Source organism: Leguminivora glycinivorella, chromosome 22, assembly GCF_023078275.1.
Source record: "Leguminivora glycinivorella isolate SPB_JAAS2020 chromosome 22, LegGlyc_1.1, whole genome shotgun sequence".
NCBI lineage: Eukaryota > Metazoa > Arthropoda > Insecta > Lepidoptera > Tortricidae > Leguminivora > Leguminivora glycinivorella.
In genome coordinates this window covers 14,086,275-14,104,429 of record NC_062992.1, presented here as the reverse complement: position 1 = coordinate 14,104,429, position 18,155 = coordinate 14,086,275, and the positions used below count along the sequence as shown (strand labels likewise).

Here is an 18,155-nt window from a genome sequence, read left to right as displayed (position 1 = left end):
CAAGAACTGGCGCAGGCAAGTACTTGTAGTACGGTACTTCGCGGTCCACAAGGCCGTATTGAAGAGCAAGTTGCTGGTGAATAATCCTGGCTACGAGATTATGTCTGTGCAGGTACTCGCCGTTAGCAAGATGAGAACAACCGGAAATGATATGCCTGAGTGACTCTCCGGGACGGCGGCATGCGATATTTAGATTTTGATATTTGACATTGAAACTGTACGTGCATGTAGACTTGTGGTTTGGCCGGTTTTTACTAGAATACTCATTCAAATATATGTATTTTAATTACAGATATAATTTACATATCTAAAAATAGGATACTTTAGTAATACATTTAGCAAATCGTATCCGCATGTGTACAGAAACACAGAAACAGCTTGGCAGAAAATAGTAGGAAATAATAGGGACGCCACTGTCTATGTAAACCGTTTTGCGTGTGGCAACTATTGAAACACTTTTGTATGAGTACCTACAGTAATAAAAAAATGTTCCATTTCTGATCTTTTGTGCTAGGCTGATGTAAGGCTGGCCAGTGCCCAAACAGTTTGAATCACATAATTGATAATCTGCAAAATTTCTGAATGTTATCGTCGCATAAAATTTTGCTTATTGTTCAAGAATGTTTGTCGAACAATTGAAGCTCATACAAGTGTCGCCGGCGTATTATGATTCCAATTTTATCACTTGTCCACGTGGATAAAGCATCCGTCACACTTTGGCAAGTATGTCAGTGTGAGAGTGACAGTTGTCTTATCCACGTGGACAAGTGATAAAATTGGAAGCATGATACGCTGGCTGGCCCCTTGGCAGAATCGCATTTCTGGGACGCGAAACGCCACCGGAACGCCGCAAAAATGTAGTCTGGCTCTGCCGCGCCAATACGCAAGAGCGATAGATATAGATAACTAAGAAATAGTTATTTGTTATACAAGGGGGCAAAGTTGTATTTTAACGCAGAGTGTGGAATTGAAAAACGAGCAAGTGAAAGGATTCTATAGTTGAACCACGAGCAAAGCGAGTGGTTCGAGAATAGAATCCTGAACTTGCGAGTATTTTAACACACGAGAAGTAAAATACATTTGCACCCGAGTGTAACACAAATTTTTTCCCCTCACTATAGCGAGGAAACTACAATGCAAAAAATGCGTTTATCACTGCTTCCAGTAGTTCCTCAGATGGTAAATCATCTTTATTACTAGATTCAGATAATTTTATAGCAGTTAATTTGACTTTATACAAGGTCAAATTACTTTACCCACTAGTGGATAAAATGCGTTTTTACCCGCTGGTATTAAAGGACAAAACACGTGTTTCCGAGCTAGTGAGGGGAAAAATATATTATCGTGAGCGTTTGTGTGTTCGGCTATGCACACGGAGGCTGGCCGCTCGCCCGCCCCGCCGAATGCTCCGCTCTGAGCGTCCACTCGCGGCCCAGCCACGACATTGGTCTAAGCGCGACAGCGGTGAGCGGCGGCCATACATTGGAGCGAGACACAGCCATGGGACTTTTCATTCGCACGTCTGCCGCTCACCGCTGTCGCGCTTAGACCATAGTCGTGGCCGGCCTTAGTCGCTTGATCTGCCTTATTAATCCCATTAATGACCCCGGCCGCGTGCCCTTAAACTTGACAGTATCGCGGCGGCATGCGCACGCGCTGCATGCTGCGTAGAGATTTTATGCACAGTCTGCGTTACAGCTTTCGCGGCCATATGGTTTGATTCCTGTAGCTCAGATTGGAATTTTTACGTATTAAAGTGAGGTTGTTTTTATCTTGTGCTTTTACATAGTGGGAAATTGAAGTCAGTGTTGACGGTTTAATTCTAATGTTGAAAAATTTATGTCAAACAGTTGACGAGTTTTTTAGTAAAGGAAATCGTGGTTGTAATAATTCTGTGTGAATTATATTTGATAGTGTATTGTGGTGAAGTCAGTACCTGTAGTTTGAGATACGCTGTTTCATAGAAGAACTGTCATATAAGTTGTTGGTAAGTTTTGATTTTTTGTATTGTATGTATAAGGAAAAATATTTGTGTTAGTTTTTTAGGGTTCCGTACCAAAAAGGTACAACAGGAACCCTTATGGTGCGACTCTGTCCGTCTGTCTGTCCGTCTGTCACATTCCTAAATATCTCGAGAACTACTAATGCTATCAACTTGAAATTTGGAATAGTTATGAACATTGTAAACCTCTACAAATAGAAAGTATAATTTTTTTAAATATATTAATTTTAATTGTAGAAAATGGCCAAAATGAAAGGGGGCAAACTGTAAATTTCAAGTTACTAGGTCAAGTGGGGTATCGTTGGAAAGAGCTCAAATTGAACGTAAATAAGCTATTTTTTATAATTTTTTCGTTGTGAAAAAAAAAAAAAAGAATTTTGAAGGAAAATGTAAAAAAAAATACCGTTCCCCCCCTTATCTCCGAAGTTTACCAACGAAAAATTATGAAAATTTTAGTAAACATTGGTTTTATGCTAAATATTACAGGAAAAATATAATCGTGTTTGTATTTTTAATACTTTTTTTTTAATTCACAAAAAACTTTTCAGATTTTTACTTTCAATTTACCCACCCTTGCGGATGTATATCGTACTTCAAATTAATACGAGATGTTACGTAAACCATCTTCTGTCCAATAAAGTAAAAACTGTTTAAATCGGTTAACATTATAAAGAATTATCCCTGAAAAACCAGGTCGCGCAAATTACTTAGCAAATTGACCGGGAGATGGCGCTATACACAATAATACTCATTAGTGCCTATACTTTTGTCTTCTAGTTTGTAAAACGTCCCACTTTGGCGCTTACCATAAGGATGAGACTTGCTTGTATACTTATATGAATAGACTGACAAAGCGGCGTTATAGCAATCGACAAAGCGGGACGTTTTACTAAACTCGCTCACATTTATTTTTGTATCTTAATTAAAACTATTGACTCAAACTAAATAAGAAATAAATAAAACTAACTGTTACTCATTTCAATTATTTAATAAAATTGCAATAGAACTATTAATTAGATAATATATTGTATAAGTCATAAGTTAAGTATAGCTTTAAGAATATTGTGTGTCCTTACAGGGCGTCATGTACCTACCTATATATACTTGTAACACCTACTGTATCATGCACATGACTACAATGAAATAAAGAATAAAGAATAAAAAAAACACCGAGGACGACCAAAGAAGAGATGGCGGGACGACCTCGACGTATTTTGCAGGGACTGGCAAGAGCGGGCATCAAACCGTGAGGACTGGAGAAGGCCTTTGCCCAGCAGTGGGACACCATATAGGCTATTAAAAAAAAAAAAAAATTAAAACACGAATGAAAACAGTGATGTACGTGTATCGAAACGAGTTGCGAATGACTTATCCGCACATGTTGGCCATTTAGATTTTTGCCATGTGTTTTTCAGTACATATGGTACTAGGTGCTACTTTAGCTCACTAGTGCGAAAAGTGATAAAAGTGGTTTTATGTATGTCGAAACTTCAAAATGGCCATATGTACTGAAAACTTCGAACAACATACGTGCGAAGAGGAAATTCTTGACTTGCTCTTTTTCGTAGGTACTCGTATCGTAATGTACTATTATCGCACTAGTGAGGTAATACAGCGCCACGTGTACTGTAATTGAAGTTTATTTCAGAATGAAATGACACGCAAAGTGACGTGTACTTATTAATGATAATGACACAGATCATATAATACTGGTACTAATGATAATTTTATGAACATTTACGTAACAATCTGTGTAATACTTGTGGCAATTGTAGTTTTCATCATTTCATTCGTATGACGTCAGCTAGATTGTGTGATTCTTAAGGATTTTTTTACAGCTTTGCAAAAAAAGTGTAGAAATGGAACGTTTAATCATAGGAAAGTTCTGTTCTCATACAAAAGTTACTCAATAGTTTTTTTTATTATTATTCAGCAATTCCCGAAAAGTTTGTACATTTGGATCACGTCTCCGATTTTGATAAAAATTGGTAGTCTGATAGAGTCCATGATGCTGAGCAAGATCCACTAGGTTTCCCAAAATGTCCTAAGCTGATTGTATGAAACTTTCCTTTTTTGTTACCGAAACTGTATAGAAATCTGGTAACAAACAAGGAAGGTTTCATACAAACTACCTGGGACATTTTGGGAAACCTAGTGGATCTTGCTCAGCATCATGGACTCTATCAGCCTACCAATTTTATCAATATCGGAGACGTGATCCAAATGTACAAACTTTTCAGGAATTACTCTATTACAAATGGGCTTACTCTTGGCCACCAGACTAGCCAAAGGAAAAGATGAGACGGATTGAGCTACGATGGAGTGAGCTCGCCCAGAAGATGCTTGGGCACATGCAAAACGGTTTACAAGCTTTTATTTATTTTTACCTGTCCCATTAACTGTCTGTAATCGAATCTTGCAAGTTAAATTTGACCCACTTTTTCTGATTTTTTTTCTGATTGAGCTAAAAATTTTCACACATGTAAATTACGATGACAATGCAATATTCGATTCGATGATATCATGGAGCTGATCTGATGATGGAGCAGAAAGGCCATAGGAACTCTGTAATGAAATGTCGTATCCCCATCGAGTAAGGGTTTTTAGAAACGTCTCGGAGAGCAGTTAGATGACTGTTGAAAGAAAGTACAGTCGGCGATAAAACTTGTGCCAAAAATAAGCAACTATGGGATCAAATCAAATTACTTATTTTAACAAATATCCACCCACTCCACCATCGCATCGTATTTCGATTTTTTTTGTGCCAAAAAATTTTTATGTTTTCGCGTAAAAACTTATCGCACCGATGAGTTTTTCGGAATTTATGTGCGAAAGGTCATTTGATATTTGCCAGTCGCTTTTCGGTGAAAGAAAATATCGTGAGGAAACCGGACTAATTCCAATAAGGTCTAGTTTACCCTTCGGGTTGGAAGGTCAGATGGCAGTCGCTTTCGTAAAAACTAGTGCCTACGCCAAATCTTGGGATTAGTTGTCAAAGCGGACTCCAGGCTCCCATCAGCCGTGGCAAATGCCGGGATAACGCAAGGAGAGGCGTAAAAACTTATTCTTCTTCTTATTACTTCTTATTCTTCTTTTTTTTGTCAGCTTGTGCAGATTTAATCTACTTAAGCTCCCATACACACAGCTCGATCAAACATCTTTATTGATAATGATAATGATCATAATGGTATCCGTGTTTATCGCGTCAATATTTACTGATCGTAAAACGGTATATTCTGCAAAACGCGTTTTATGTTTGTTTATAACATTGCGGATTTAAGTGTTGTGATGATATGGATATAAAGTTTGTTTAACAAGGGAGCAAAGTTGTTGTTTGCTGTGGGGCTCGAGTGAGCAAATTATTCAAAAAGATTGCTTTAAGGTCATTATGGCTACCATCAGTTTTTACGTTACCCACTCGATAGCGCAAATAGATACCTAGCTTAATAAAAACCGGCCAAGAGCGTGTCGGGCCACGCTCAGTGTAGGGTTCCGTAGTTTTCCGTATTTTTCTCAAAAACTACTGAACCTTTAAGTTCAAAACAATTTTCCTAGAAAGTCCTTATAAAGTTCTACTTTTGTGATTTTTTTCATATTTTTTGAACAACCATATGTTCAATCAAAAGGGACGCACTTTTTTTTCCTTTAGGAGCGATTATTTCCGAAAATATTAACAATATCAAAAAACGATCTTAGTAAGCCCTTATTCATTTTTAAATACCTATCCAACAATATATCACACGTTGGGGTTGGAATGAAAAAAAATATCAGCCCCACTTTACATGTAGGGGGGGTACCCTAATAAAACATTTTTTCCATTTTTTATTTTTGCACTTTGTTGGCGTGATTGATATACATATTGGTACCAAATTTCAGCTTTCTAGTGCTAACGGTTACTGAGATTATCCGCGGACGGACGGACGGACGGACAGACAGACATGGCGAAACTATAAGGGTTCCTAGTTGACTACGGAACCCTAAAAAGAGGATAAAATGTAACTTTTTTGGCACTAAAAAAGGCGGTAAATTTAAAAAATGTAGGGCACACTGACGCGTGCCTTCCTAAACATCGATGTTGGCGGAATCATCAAAAAGCGACGTCTATTATACACTTAAAAATTGATTAAAAATGTAGGGGCGCCGGGCGAAGTTTTAATTCTCATAGAAAGTTTGAATTTCACGCCATTGCTTAGTGCCATGATTTGGTTGACCGCCTATACAAATAAGCACCTACTAATTTCAACTGAATCCGGCAGCGCAGCTCTCAAAAGCCGCCGCTGGGCCGGAATGCAATCCTTTTACACTACATACATTGCAGTCAGACATGCGTCAGACGGTGCCCGTGCGCATGCGCAGAGCAGACTATACGGTCTACTGTTTCGCAACTCCTATTGAGCGGCGCTGCGCAGCGCGTGTCAAGTTGAAGGGTATACCTTGACATTGAGAGCTTCAAGCCAACTCAAACTATACTAAAATCAAACTGATATTTGAATTTCGTCCTTTGGCTTTGTATACAAGTTTGAAAGACATGCTTAATACGAGTTACCAAAGAGGATCAAGTATTATAGAGAGTTCCTGTCAAAGTAAAATGTGTAATCACAGTGCGTAGATTGCCATCTCTCGACACAAGCTTAAAACTTTTGAACTTCACACTGAGAGAAAATACAACCAGTTTTCATGTTCATTCAACAAGTTTTTTGGTTAAAATAGCGCCTACGTGCTCTTTGGTTCAAACAACAAGCTACTTGTCATTTGAATCGGCAATATGTTTGAATCAACAAGTCGATTTTATAAAAACAATCTGACACATATTGTTTTAAACATACGTTTGGCTGATTCAAACGGATAAACCGCAACAAGTCGAACTTGTTAAATTCACAATGCAAATTTCTCTCAGTGCAGTTTTGACAATTTGGCCCATATTCTTAGCTTGATATGTGTTAAAATGTCAAATATTAATATTAGCGCAATCTAGGCGAGCGTTCCCTAAAGGTGTAATGCTATCTAGGCCACCGTACCTATTTCTATATTATGGTTCTGAGGTACGTTTTTTTCTTAGACTGTAGCTGTCTATACGAACGTACATAAATGTCTTTGGAGTTACTTATTTAATATATTTTTCACCACACCAATTGGTACAGGCTTTCTGGATTGTGCAAAAACATATAATAAAGTAGCATTTTATCCACAATCCACAAGACTGAAAAGTACCTAATTTCATACAAATTTGATGGCTGGTTGGTGGAATTGGCACGTTTAACGATGATATTGAATCATACATGTTTAGTAAATTGATAGGTTTTATAGTTTCATATTTTACGGTTAATATTTTTTTCGAGTTAGTGGAGTGAAAAATGTTGTGATTCAACCGGGTGGCAAAATTTGTTTAATCCACGTACCTTAAATAAAACCCTCGTTCAAGATTACACTTTTCGAACCACTCAAGGCTGCTCGCGGTTCAGTATTAGAATCTTTCGCTTGCGCGGGTATCAATATTGGCACATGCGGTTAAAGCAATATCTTTGCCCCTCATAAAATAAATAATTATTATGGGATGAATAATTATGTTATACTGAGCGACTTCTACGTAAATATGAGATGCACAAGGAGCTTCTCCATTTTGAATAATACATTAATATGACTGCCTGTTAAGGTCACGAATGAAATCATTAGTATCATTACTCATTAGTTTAGCGGTTCTATATCGCGATTTAATTTCGTTTATTTCCGGTATCGTGCGGTGCGTAGCCGAATGCACAAACGCTCACGAAACGCCTACGATAATATCTCTTTCGTAGCTATCTATCTCTATCGCTCTTGCGTATTGGCGCGACAGAGCCAGACTATATTTCTGCGGCGATTCGGTGGCGTTTCGCGTCGCAGAAATGCCATTCGGCTACGGGGCTAGGGGGACAATTGCTTGTGTTTCGATCGAAACACTTTCTATCTCTTGCGTTCGTTCGGTACGTTAGCGTAACTTACGCTACGTAAGAGCGGTTTCGTACTACGTGCGATCCAAATCCATGAAAATAAGATCCGTCATAGACGGTGTAGAACTATTTGGACGTAGTTACGCAGTAAACGTTCCAATTCACATGAAATTGTCATTAAGTTTTACACCTTGTATGAAAAACAAAAGTCTTAATTTCAATGACAATTTCAGATGGATTTCATGGATTGGAACGTTTCTGCGTAACTACGTCCATTTGTATGGTAGATTAAGAACCGAATGAATGACTTAAAGAAATCGGACGACGGATCTTATTTTCACGGATGCGTACCTACCTAGTGCTTAAGGCACTGGTCCCACCGCGAGCTAGTAAGCTATGAGCTATCGGCTATAAAAACGAACAAAAGATAAGCACTCCCGTGCAAATAAAAGAGACACGGCGATATTGATAGCTCACCGCTGGGCGAGTAACTATAAACATCGCCGTGTCTCTTTTATTTGCACGGTAGTGATTATCTCTTGTTCGTTTTTATAGCCGATAGTTCATAGTTTACTAGCTCGCGGTGGGACCAGTGCCTAAAACTTGAGGCACTGGTCCCACCACGAGCTAGCAAGCTATGAGCTATCGGCTATAAAAACGAACAAAAGATGATCACTCCCGTGTAAATTATAAAATTTATAGTTACTTGCCCAGCGGTGAGCTATCAATAATATCGCCGTGTCTCTTTTATTTACACGGGAGTGCTTATCTTTTGTTCGTTTTTATAGCCGATAGCTCAAAGCTCATAGCTCGCGGTGGGAGCAATGCCTGAGAGTATACATAAAATAATTAAATTGAAAAACGTCGGAAAATACATGGATTAACATAGAGTATTTTATCAATTAGCATTGGTATAGTAATTTCGCTTCTGATCAAGAGTCTAATTAAATATAGGTATTTACCTAAATATTCAAAATGAGAAATGCTTGAGCTAAGCGTCAAAGATTTTTTGTGGATTTACATTGTTGATGAAACACTTAGAACCGCTGTGTGTAAAATATAAATTTAAAGTAGGTACGGTCGAGGAAATTGATTCTTTAGCAATTTGCGGTTCAAGTAGATTTGGTTGACACATACTAATGCTAAGAGCTGTCAAACGTAAAGTGAACCGCTAACTGCTAAAGAATTAATTTCTTCTACCGTACATAAGTACGTAATTTTTATATCCCCTTGTGGTGACGAGTTAGAATGTTACCACCCTACCTCCTCCCGTGTGACGTAAAATTCGTATGTGACGTCAGTGCAATATCATGATTTCGTTTTGTGAGTGCACGACATTCAATCTGGAGGTTGCAGGTTCGAATCCCGGCTCGTACCAATGAGTTTTTCGGAACTTATGTGCGAAATGTCATTTGATATTTGCCAGTAGATTTTCAGTGAAGGAAAATGTCGTGAGGAAACCGGACTAACTCCAATAAGGCCTAGTTACCCTTCGGGTTGGAAAATTAGATGACAGTCGCTTTCGTAAAACTAGTTCCTACGCCAAATCTTGGGACTATAGTTGTCAAAGCGGACCCCAGGCTATGAGCCGTGGCAAAATGCCGGGATAACGCAAGGAGGGATTTACCAATTCAAAATGAGAAATCCATGAACTAAGCGTCAAAATTTTTTGTACACAGGTAAAATTAACACATTCATTACTTTAACGACTTCCAATCAATCAGTAACAGTGAACATTTGAATAGGTGTCTACTTATTTCTAATATGTTTCCTTGAATTTTGACGAAGCCTAAACACAAAAACCTTCAGTTAACAATTTCAAACAAATGAACAATAATTACAGGACATCTGCCGGCGTAGCCAGAAGACAATCGTTGCTAGACGCCGATCAAAACACAGTCTGGCTCTTTCGCGCCAATACGGAAGAGCGATAGAGATACGATTAGGGTTGCAAAAAAGTTTTTTTTCTGGCTTGAAAAAAAAACATGAAAAAAAAACAGTGAAAAAAAAACAGTTTTTTTTCTGGAGTATGTTTTTTTTTCTAAAGGACGAAATCTCAAAATTTTGCAAAACAGTTAATACTTTTATATGGTTTTTAGATTTTAAGTTAACTATTAAACTAATTTAATTTAAGTAATAACTTTACCTCTAATTTCTGATTTTATAAAACTAATTTACAAATTTACACAATCTGTAGTTAGTAGTTGTCGCTATTTACTGTTGGCAACACCACCGTCTCTCCACGCTCCACGCTGCATCGGGGATTCCCCAATAAACGTTTGCATACTGAATGTTTATCGAATTAAAATGTACGTTATTGTTATTAAAACGTTACAAATCACAAAAACCGTTATTGTCGTATTATTTCTTTACCTGAAAAAAAAACATATTTAGAAAAAAAAAACCATGGTGCTTGGTTTTTTTTCATGTTTTTTTCATAATTCTAAAAAAAAAAACATTTTTTTTTCTATTTGCAACCCTAGATACGATAATGATATCTATTATCGTGAGCGCTTGGCATTTGGCTACATACTCTGACCTACAATTATTTAACGATACGTTGTAATGGAGATTTCTTTGTTCATAAAATCTTTTCCGGGATAAAAAAATCTGCAATTTTAAGATCGTCTGAAGTTTTTATAGAGTGGAAAATGAAGTAGAAATATGAGTAGAGGCCAGAGATAAGTACAAATAAGGACTGAGGACTGTCACAGATCAATTGAACGGTGTTTTGAAATAATGAAATACATCATGTACAGTAAAAACATAAATATTTCGATTTGACTTTGGTATTTCGTATTGTAGCATAAATGTGTACAGCCAATACTTACTTCTTATAAATAATGTTTTTAATATTTTTATAGCATAATAATAAGACGATTCATAAAATAGGTCTAGCCAACGTCGCGATCGCTTGCGCTTTGTAAGCTTTTCATACGCCGTCGCGTCTCATACTTCCATATCGATAAGGTTTGATTTCGTATGCGTCGCATCGCCGTCGCGCGATCGTCGCCCACGCAAGCCACGGCGTTAGCACAATGATTACCGCGAGATAGATTACACGTCCTTATGTCACTAATACACTCGACAAGCGGTGTGGGAAGAAGCGAGGGAAGTAGGCAGAGTGTGTGTGTCCGCGCTACTCGTCATGCCGCTCGTCATGCTCCTCGTCATGCCCACCGCTCCCTATTTTGTCGGTTTTTTGGCGCGAGTCAAAGGGCCGGCAACAACTTAGTGGGATTAATCGCGCGAGTAGGGCAGTGTGTGGTCGGGAGAGGGCAACATCGCGGTAGCGCGAGGGGCATAGTGTGGCAGAAGTAATAGAATAAGACGTATTATCTATCTCGCGGCGACATACTCTCGCGGCAATCATGTGCTAGGCCTACTGCTCTCATCCCTATTATAGTAGATTATTTTTCAAATCAAGATTTCCACTTGAGAAGTTATCTGTGATGAATAGCATTGTTCTCTTTTGTTAACCCTAAACCGCTAATTATTTGTGTGAAATAAATACCATAAACGACAAAAGATGTTTTATAAAAGACAGTAGCATAATAAAGTTCAAATTTCAAAACACTCAACGTACAACCTTTTAAAATTAAGAACCGTGGTCACCCAGGTGTCCGTGTACTTTAGTTAAAAATATGCTTTGATTATTGTAACTTGTGTTAATTTTTGACCCTTATTACTAAAGGAATACTGTTGTTATTCATAAAACATCTTTTGTTGTTTATGGTATTTAGTACACCTGCTTACAAGGTTAAATTTATTATTCTCCACTACTTAGGTTGTCTGGAAGAGATCGCTCTTTAGCGATAAGACCGCCTCTTGTTTTACCTCTTAAGTAGTTGTTTATACTTGCTATGTTGTTTCGTGTATTGAGGTGTGCAATAAAGAGTATTTGTATTGTATTGTATTTATTTCGCACAGGTAATTAGCGGTTTAGGGCCACCAAAAGAGAACAATGCTATTCATCGCAGATAAGTTCTCAAGTGGAAATCTTGATTTAAAAAAAATCCACTTTACCCACCTCGTTTGACGGTACTTATTGCACGAAGATAGGCAGTCTTTACGAACCACTTGTCTTTATTATTAATGATATTGGAAGCAGAAAAAGAACAATTAGTAAGTAATTGATCTATCAATCATACTTACGCCTATATTAAGACGGATTGTCTTATAATTACTTAATTACGAGGTATGGGTTAAATTGTGGCGTAGGCGAGAGGCTGGCAACCTGTCACTGCAATGTCACAGTTTCGTTTTCTTTCAACCCCTTATTTGCCAAGAGTGGCACTGAAGCTTCAGTAGTTTCATGTGTTCTGCCTACCCCTTTATGGGATACAGGCGTGATTGTATGTTGTATGTATGTATGTACGAGGTAATAGTAACCTGCTATTGTAAGTAAGTTACTATCATAGGTAGCAAAATGCACAGAAGAGAAGTTTCCAAAATTACGAATGCCCTAATGAAAAGTTCTCGGTATTGTCACAGTATAATAAAGAGTACTATCGTACAGTACGGCCACTCCCGCTCTCCGCTCTCGGTTACCTCTCAGTTACCGCCTGTCAATAACGCGAAAAGTCTACCTGTCATATCTCACTCATACAAGCATGGTACGCGTTTACCTACACGAGCTTAGACTGTGTGCTATAGGAACGCGCCTCTTTCATATGATGTTCATATGTATTTGAACACCAGTGTGTAACTCAAAATTCGAACTGTTGAGAATATTTTGTAAATCCTCCTAATCTTAAAGAACATGTTCTCAATGGCAACTTGCATGGGAATTTACTAATGAAATTTCGAGTACCCAATTTACGGAAATTTCGTGAATGTTTTGCAAGTTGCCAACCTTTAACTCTGGGCTCTTTTCTAGAAGGATTTTTTTTCTAGAAGGTTTGCAGGTCATATTGGTCCAGAAAATAGGCGAGACGACTAAAAAAAACTAGTCCATCAGTTAGATCATCAAAAAAATGTGGGCACATATTTATTCTTTTTTCTCGTAAAAGAAAAATGGCGACGGTACAGTGCGTTTAAGTTTCGCGTGACGTCACGATTAAACTAAAATTCACAATTCTGCGGACTAAATTGACAAATGACTGACAGATGAAATGTTACCAGGAACAGTGAAATAAAAATAGTGAAGGGTATATGTCGATAACAATATATCGACAAGTTGTAAAGTACAAATAACTGACTAGTTTAAATCAAAAAAATACGAATGTTACTTTTAAATACAAGGTAAACATTTTGGTTTGTTCGGTTTTCGAGGTAGTGGATGGATAAAATGCGTTTTTACCCACTAGTTTTATAGCATAAAAAGGTATCCGAACCAGTAAGTAAAAAAAATATGTTGTCCGACAATGAGTAGTCTTTATTATAAAATATTATTCATTTCCAAGCTCCGTTATTTCGTCATCTTCATCATCATCATCAGTTACATTTATAATAAAACGATCCGAGACATTGTCCACTAAATGGTCGAGTTGTAACATTTTGTCCTCGGTTTTTATTATGTGATTTACACAATCTTTTCATCTTTCGGCTGTAACACAATAATTATTGTAATAATTCATTTGTAAAGATTCAATAAACTATCATAATAAATATATAAATTTCATTTACATTATTGCTGGTTTGAAATTAACATTTTATATCTAATTAGGGGTCTACAGACCTTTCGATCTGTCGAAATCACAAAAAAAGTTGGTATATTGATTAAAATATCAAATTGCCAATTTGATTGTACCGTCTGGGTGCACCTTAAATCTACGGTGTAATAATAATTTTAATATCGATAAGAACGGCACTGGCCAAACTGTGGTATGTATGTGTGTCCGTAGTCAACTAGGAACCCTTATAGTTTCGCCATGTCTGTCTGTCCGTCCGTCCGTCCGTCCGTCCGTCCGTCCGTCCGTCCGTCCGTCCGCGGATAATCTCAGTAACCGTTAGCACTAGAAAGCTGAAATTTGGTACCAATATGTATATCAATCACGCCGACAAAGTGCAAAAATAAAAAATGGAAAAAAATGTTTTATTAGGGTACCCCCCCTACATGTAAAGTGGGGGCTGATATTTTTTTTCATTCCAACCCCAACGTGTGATATATTGTTGGATAGGTATTTAAAAATTAATAAGGGTTTACTAAGATCGTTTTTTGATAATATTTATATTTTCGGAAATAATCGCTCCTAAAGGAAAAAAAAGTGCGTCCCCCCCTCTAACTTTTGAACCATATGTTTAAAAAATATGAAAAAAATCACAAAAGTAGAACTTTATAAAGACTTTCTAGGAAAATTGTTTTGAATTTGATAGGTTCAGTAGTTTTTGAGAAAAATACGGAAAACTACGGAACCCTACACTGAGCGTGGCCCGACACGCTCTTAACCGGTTTTTTATGTAGTCGTCATCCCTTTCACAGTCCATTCAACAGTTAAATAACTGGGGGCCGATTTTTGAGTCTCACTGTCACTAAAATACCGGTTGAAAACGGTGAATTGCCTATTATTTTCAGTGACAATTTTCTGAATTCGAACGCCGTGAGACTTAAAAATCGGCCCCCTGGTCGGCCCGTCCCGTCGCGTTCTAGCGTGACGGTACTATGAGTCATATAGCCCGTTGGGTTTTTCCGCTAATAAGGTATCCTAGATCATACTAAACCTGTGGGTTTAATAATTCATGATTCGTCGTTTCTTTTAAAATGGCGTAAGTATAGTCAAACGTCAAAACTATGTATACTATACTCCCCTTTATTCCAATGGGTTAAAGTCTATGTTTGTATCTTGTACTTTGGAAAACCCTTTGGATCAAGTTGGAATTAAATTAAATATTGACTTATTGGAATGTAAATCATGTTATGACGCAATATATATGTAAAATAAAATCTATTGTGTACCAATCATAGCTCACCTCACACCACTATAATCAAAGACATATGTAACTCCGTATAGACGGATAAAGTCTAAGAAAAAAACGTACCTCAAAGCCCAAAGGTACGGTGGCCTAGTTGGCGCACCTTTTGGGAACGCTCGGCTAGATGGCGCTAATATTAATATTTGTGGTTAGGTTGACCGTCTATATGCCTATCATTAACGAAAAATTTGCTATATTTACTTATCCAATTTTATGCTTCATACTCAGTGCAAAGCCGCGGCGAATCGCTAGTCAACAATGATTCTAGTGCACTGAGTGCATATTATGGTATTGTTTATGGTAATATGTTATCCGATGCGCGTGTCCACGCATCAAAAGTGCGCGATACATATCCTATGAGTACACTAAGGAAATATTGTTTATTTATTGCCTAGTTTATAATATTTATTGTACCAAATTTTTATTTAAGTGTTATTTTAGATACTTATTTTTAAGGATTTGTGTTTTTTTGTCCATAATGGCATCACCGTCCATTATAGGGTATTTTGCATTATATCATAACTAGCTTTTACCCGCTGCTTCGCCCGCGTACTAAAAGTATTTTTATTCAAACGTATACAAAAATTAAGATTTTCATTTGGATCCGTAGGTTTCTCTGTAGGTACATTTGTCTGCGATTATTTCGATTACACATAATACTATTGTTTTTAAAGAAATGCTTGCAATGATTGTAGAAATGTTACCACATCGACCTCAGCGTAGGTAGCAGGTATGAGTAGGTATGTATTCTATATACGCTGGGGAAACCTTTATAAACAACCCACATAGCCCGTATTTCGACACTAATGGTCGGTGGGTAAAAAGTACTTTCTTGCATTATCCCTTACAACAACGATCCCTTCCCACTGAGCCGCCTGCTTTTTGCACTGCGTTTTACACTGCCTGCATATCTCTAACGATACCCATATTATCCCTATCCCTATCCCTGTCCCTGTCGCTGTCCCTGTCCCTGTCCCTATCCCTATCCTTATCCCTAACCTTATTCCTGTCCCGGCCCGTCCCGTCTCGTCCCGTAGCGACTACATTATATAAGGAACCTACGTGCCAAATTTGGAATCTCTAGGACCAGCGGTTTCGGCTGTGCGTTGATATGTTAGTCAGCCAGTCAGTCAGTCAGTCAGTTTCTTCTTTTATATATTTAGATTTAGAATGTTCGGGAAAGTTCTTATATTTTCTAGAATGTTCTAGAACGTTCCAAAACGTGTAAAACTTAATGTTGTTCATAAGAATGTTCGGGAATGTTCTAAAAATTTCTGAAATGATCTAGAAAAGTCCAGAATGTGTGTAAATGTTTCAATCGATATGGAATGTTCTAGAAAGTTCTGAAAACTTATGGAATAATGTAGAAATTTCATAAATATGTAAAACTTAATTCAGTTTAACACATTTTGGAACGTTCTAGAACATTCTAGAAAATATTAGAATTTTCCAGAGCATTCTATATCAACTGTATTCAGTTTTGCATATTTTGGAACGTTCTAGAAAATATCAGAACTTTCCAGAATATTCTATATCAATTACATTCAGTTTTGCACGTTTTGGAACGTCCTAGATCATTCTAGAAAATATTAGAACTTTCCAGAACATTCTATATCAACTACATTCAGTTTTACACATTTTGGAACGTTTTAGAACATTCTAGAAAATATTAGAACTTTCCAGAACATTATATATCAACTACATTCACTTTAACACATTTTGGAACGTTCTAGAATATTCTAGAAAATATTAGAATTTTCCAGAGCATTATATATCAAATACATTCAGTTTTACACATTTTGGAACGTTTTAGATCATTCTAGAAAATATCAGAACTTTCCAGAACATTCTATATCAACTACATTCAGTTTTGCATATTTTGGAACGTTCTAGATTATTCTAGAAAATATTATAACTTTCCAGAAGTATCTAGAACTTTCTAGAACATTCCATATCGATTGAAACATTTACACACATTCTGGACTTTTCTAGATCATTTCAGAAATTTCTAGAACTTTCCAGAAGTACAGATATATAAGTACAGATGCACTTACCCACATTTTTTATATTGCGTGACACATTTAAAATTATATTGCGTGATACAGAAGTAGAGATGTACAATACAGAAGAAGGACAGATATATATTTTTTTAACATTTTCGCCACCCACAGCCACCCACTTCCACCCACCGCGACCAAACTCCCTTACTTTCATCTAGAGACCAAGGGGTATTTAGCACCCCAACAGGGGGTTGATTGGAATTGATAGTGATAGAGAAAACCCCGGACATACGTACATTAGCGTTAGCATTTTATATATGTATATAGATTACGTATGACGTACGGTAGGAAATATGCATTGCGACGAACTCCATGCAAAAGGTTCTTGTTGGTTTTTTAATGGCCACTTGCACCAACGACAATGGAGGGTTAACCCAACATTTTTAACTCCCCACGTAATAACGACGGGGCGTTATAAGTTTGACGTGTCTGTCTATCTGTCTGTGTGTATGTATGTGTCTGTTTCTGGCATCGTAGCTCCCGAACGGATGAACCGATTTCGATTTAGTTTTTTTTGTTTGAAAGCTGTGTTAGTCGGGAGTGTTCTTAGCCATGTTTCTTGAAAATCGGTCCACTATGTCGGGGGTTTTTTCAAAATTTTAATTTTATGGTTAGATTATTCCCAGAAATTAAAAAAAAAAAAAAAAAAAACAATGCTATGACTGGTGACAGCTTGCTTGCTGAATGCTTTTTTTTCGTATACGTAGCATATCATAGAACTCTCTATTGCTACTTTTTAATTTTCAAGTACTTTTTTTGCCAGACTATATTAGGTGGTACAAAACTGCCATGTACAAACAATATTGTAATAATGAAATAGAGTCACCGTCGAGCATCGCTAAGTTTACCTTATTGACAGGCCCTGACAATGGATAAAGTACGATCAATTTGAGGGTAAGTCTAAGGTCAACCAGGTCTATGGTTACCTTCACCGGGTGACATGGATTCGCTTTGGTGCCATGACCATTGACGCATCATTGCCCTTATAAAGAATACTTGTAGGTACAATATTATACTTTAATTTTAATCGAACGAGCAAGTGAAGCGAATACACCCTGTTTTTATTGAATTCCGTTAACTTTAAGGGAAGGTTCTTTAGATCAAATACAATTTATCTAAGAAACCAGCGTCTTAACTCTTACGGTTTTCGAGTTAAGAAAAAAAAAAGATAATTACTGAATACGTGCGTGACAGCCTTTACCAATTCCTAATGTTATTTGTTTTGACATGTGCCGTCAATAACTTGAC

The 18,155-nt window shown here is 37.2% G+C and overlaps 1 protein-coding gene across 2 annotated transcripts in view; it reads left to right on the top strand.

Annotated features, from left to right (window-relative positions):
* Positions 1-1,579: 1,579 nt before the first annotated feature.
* LOC125237725 (phospholipase A1-like) overlaps positions 1,580-18,155 on the top strand; it is a 63,716-nt gene continuing 47,140 nt past the window's right edge. For both annotated transcript variants that reach the window (XM_048144891.1, XM_048144890.1), the window contains exon 1: positions 1,580-1,987. The gene's annotated coding sequence lies outside the window, so the exon portion shown is untranslated. The remainder of the gene's footprint in view (positions 1,988-18,155) is intronic.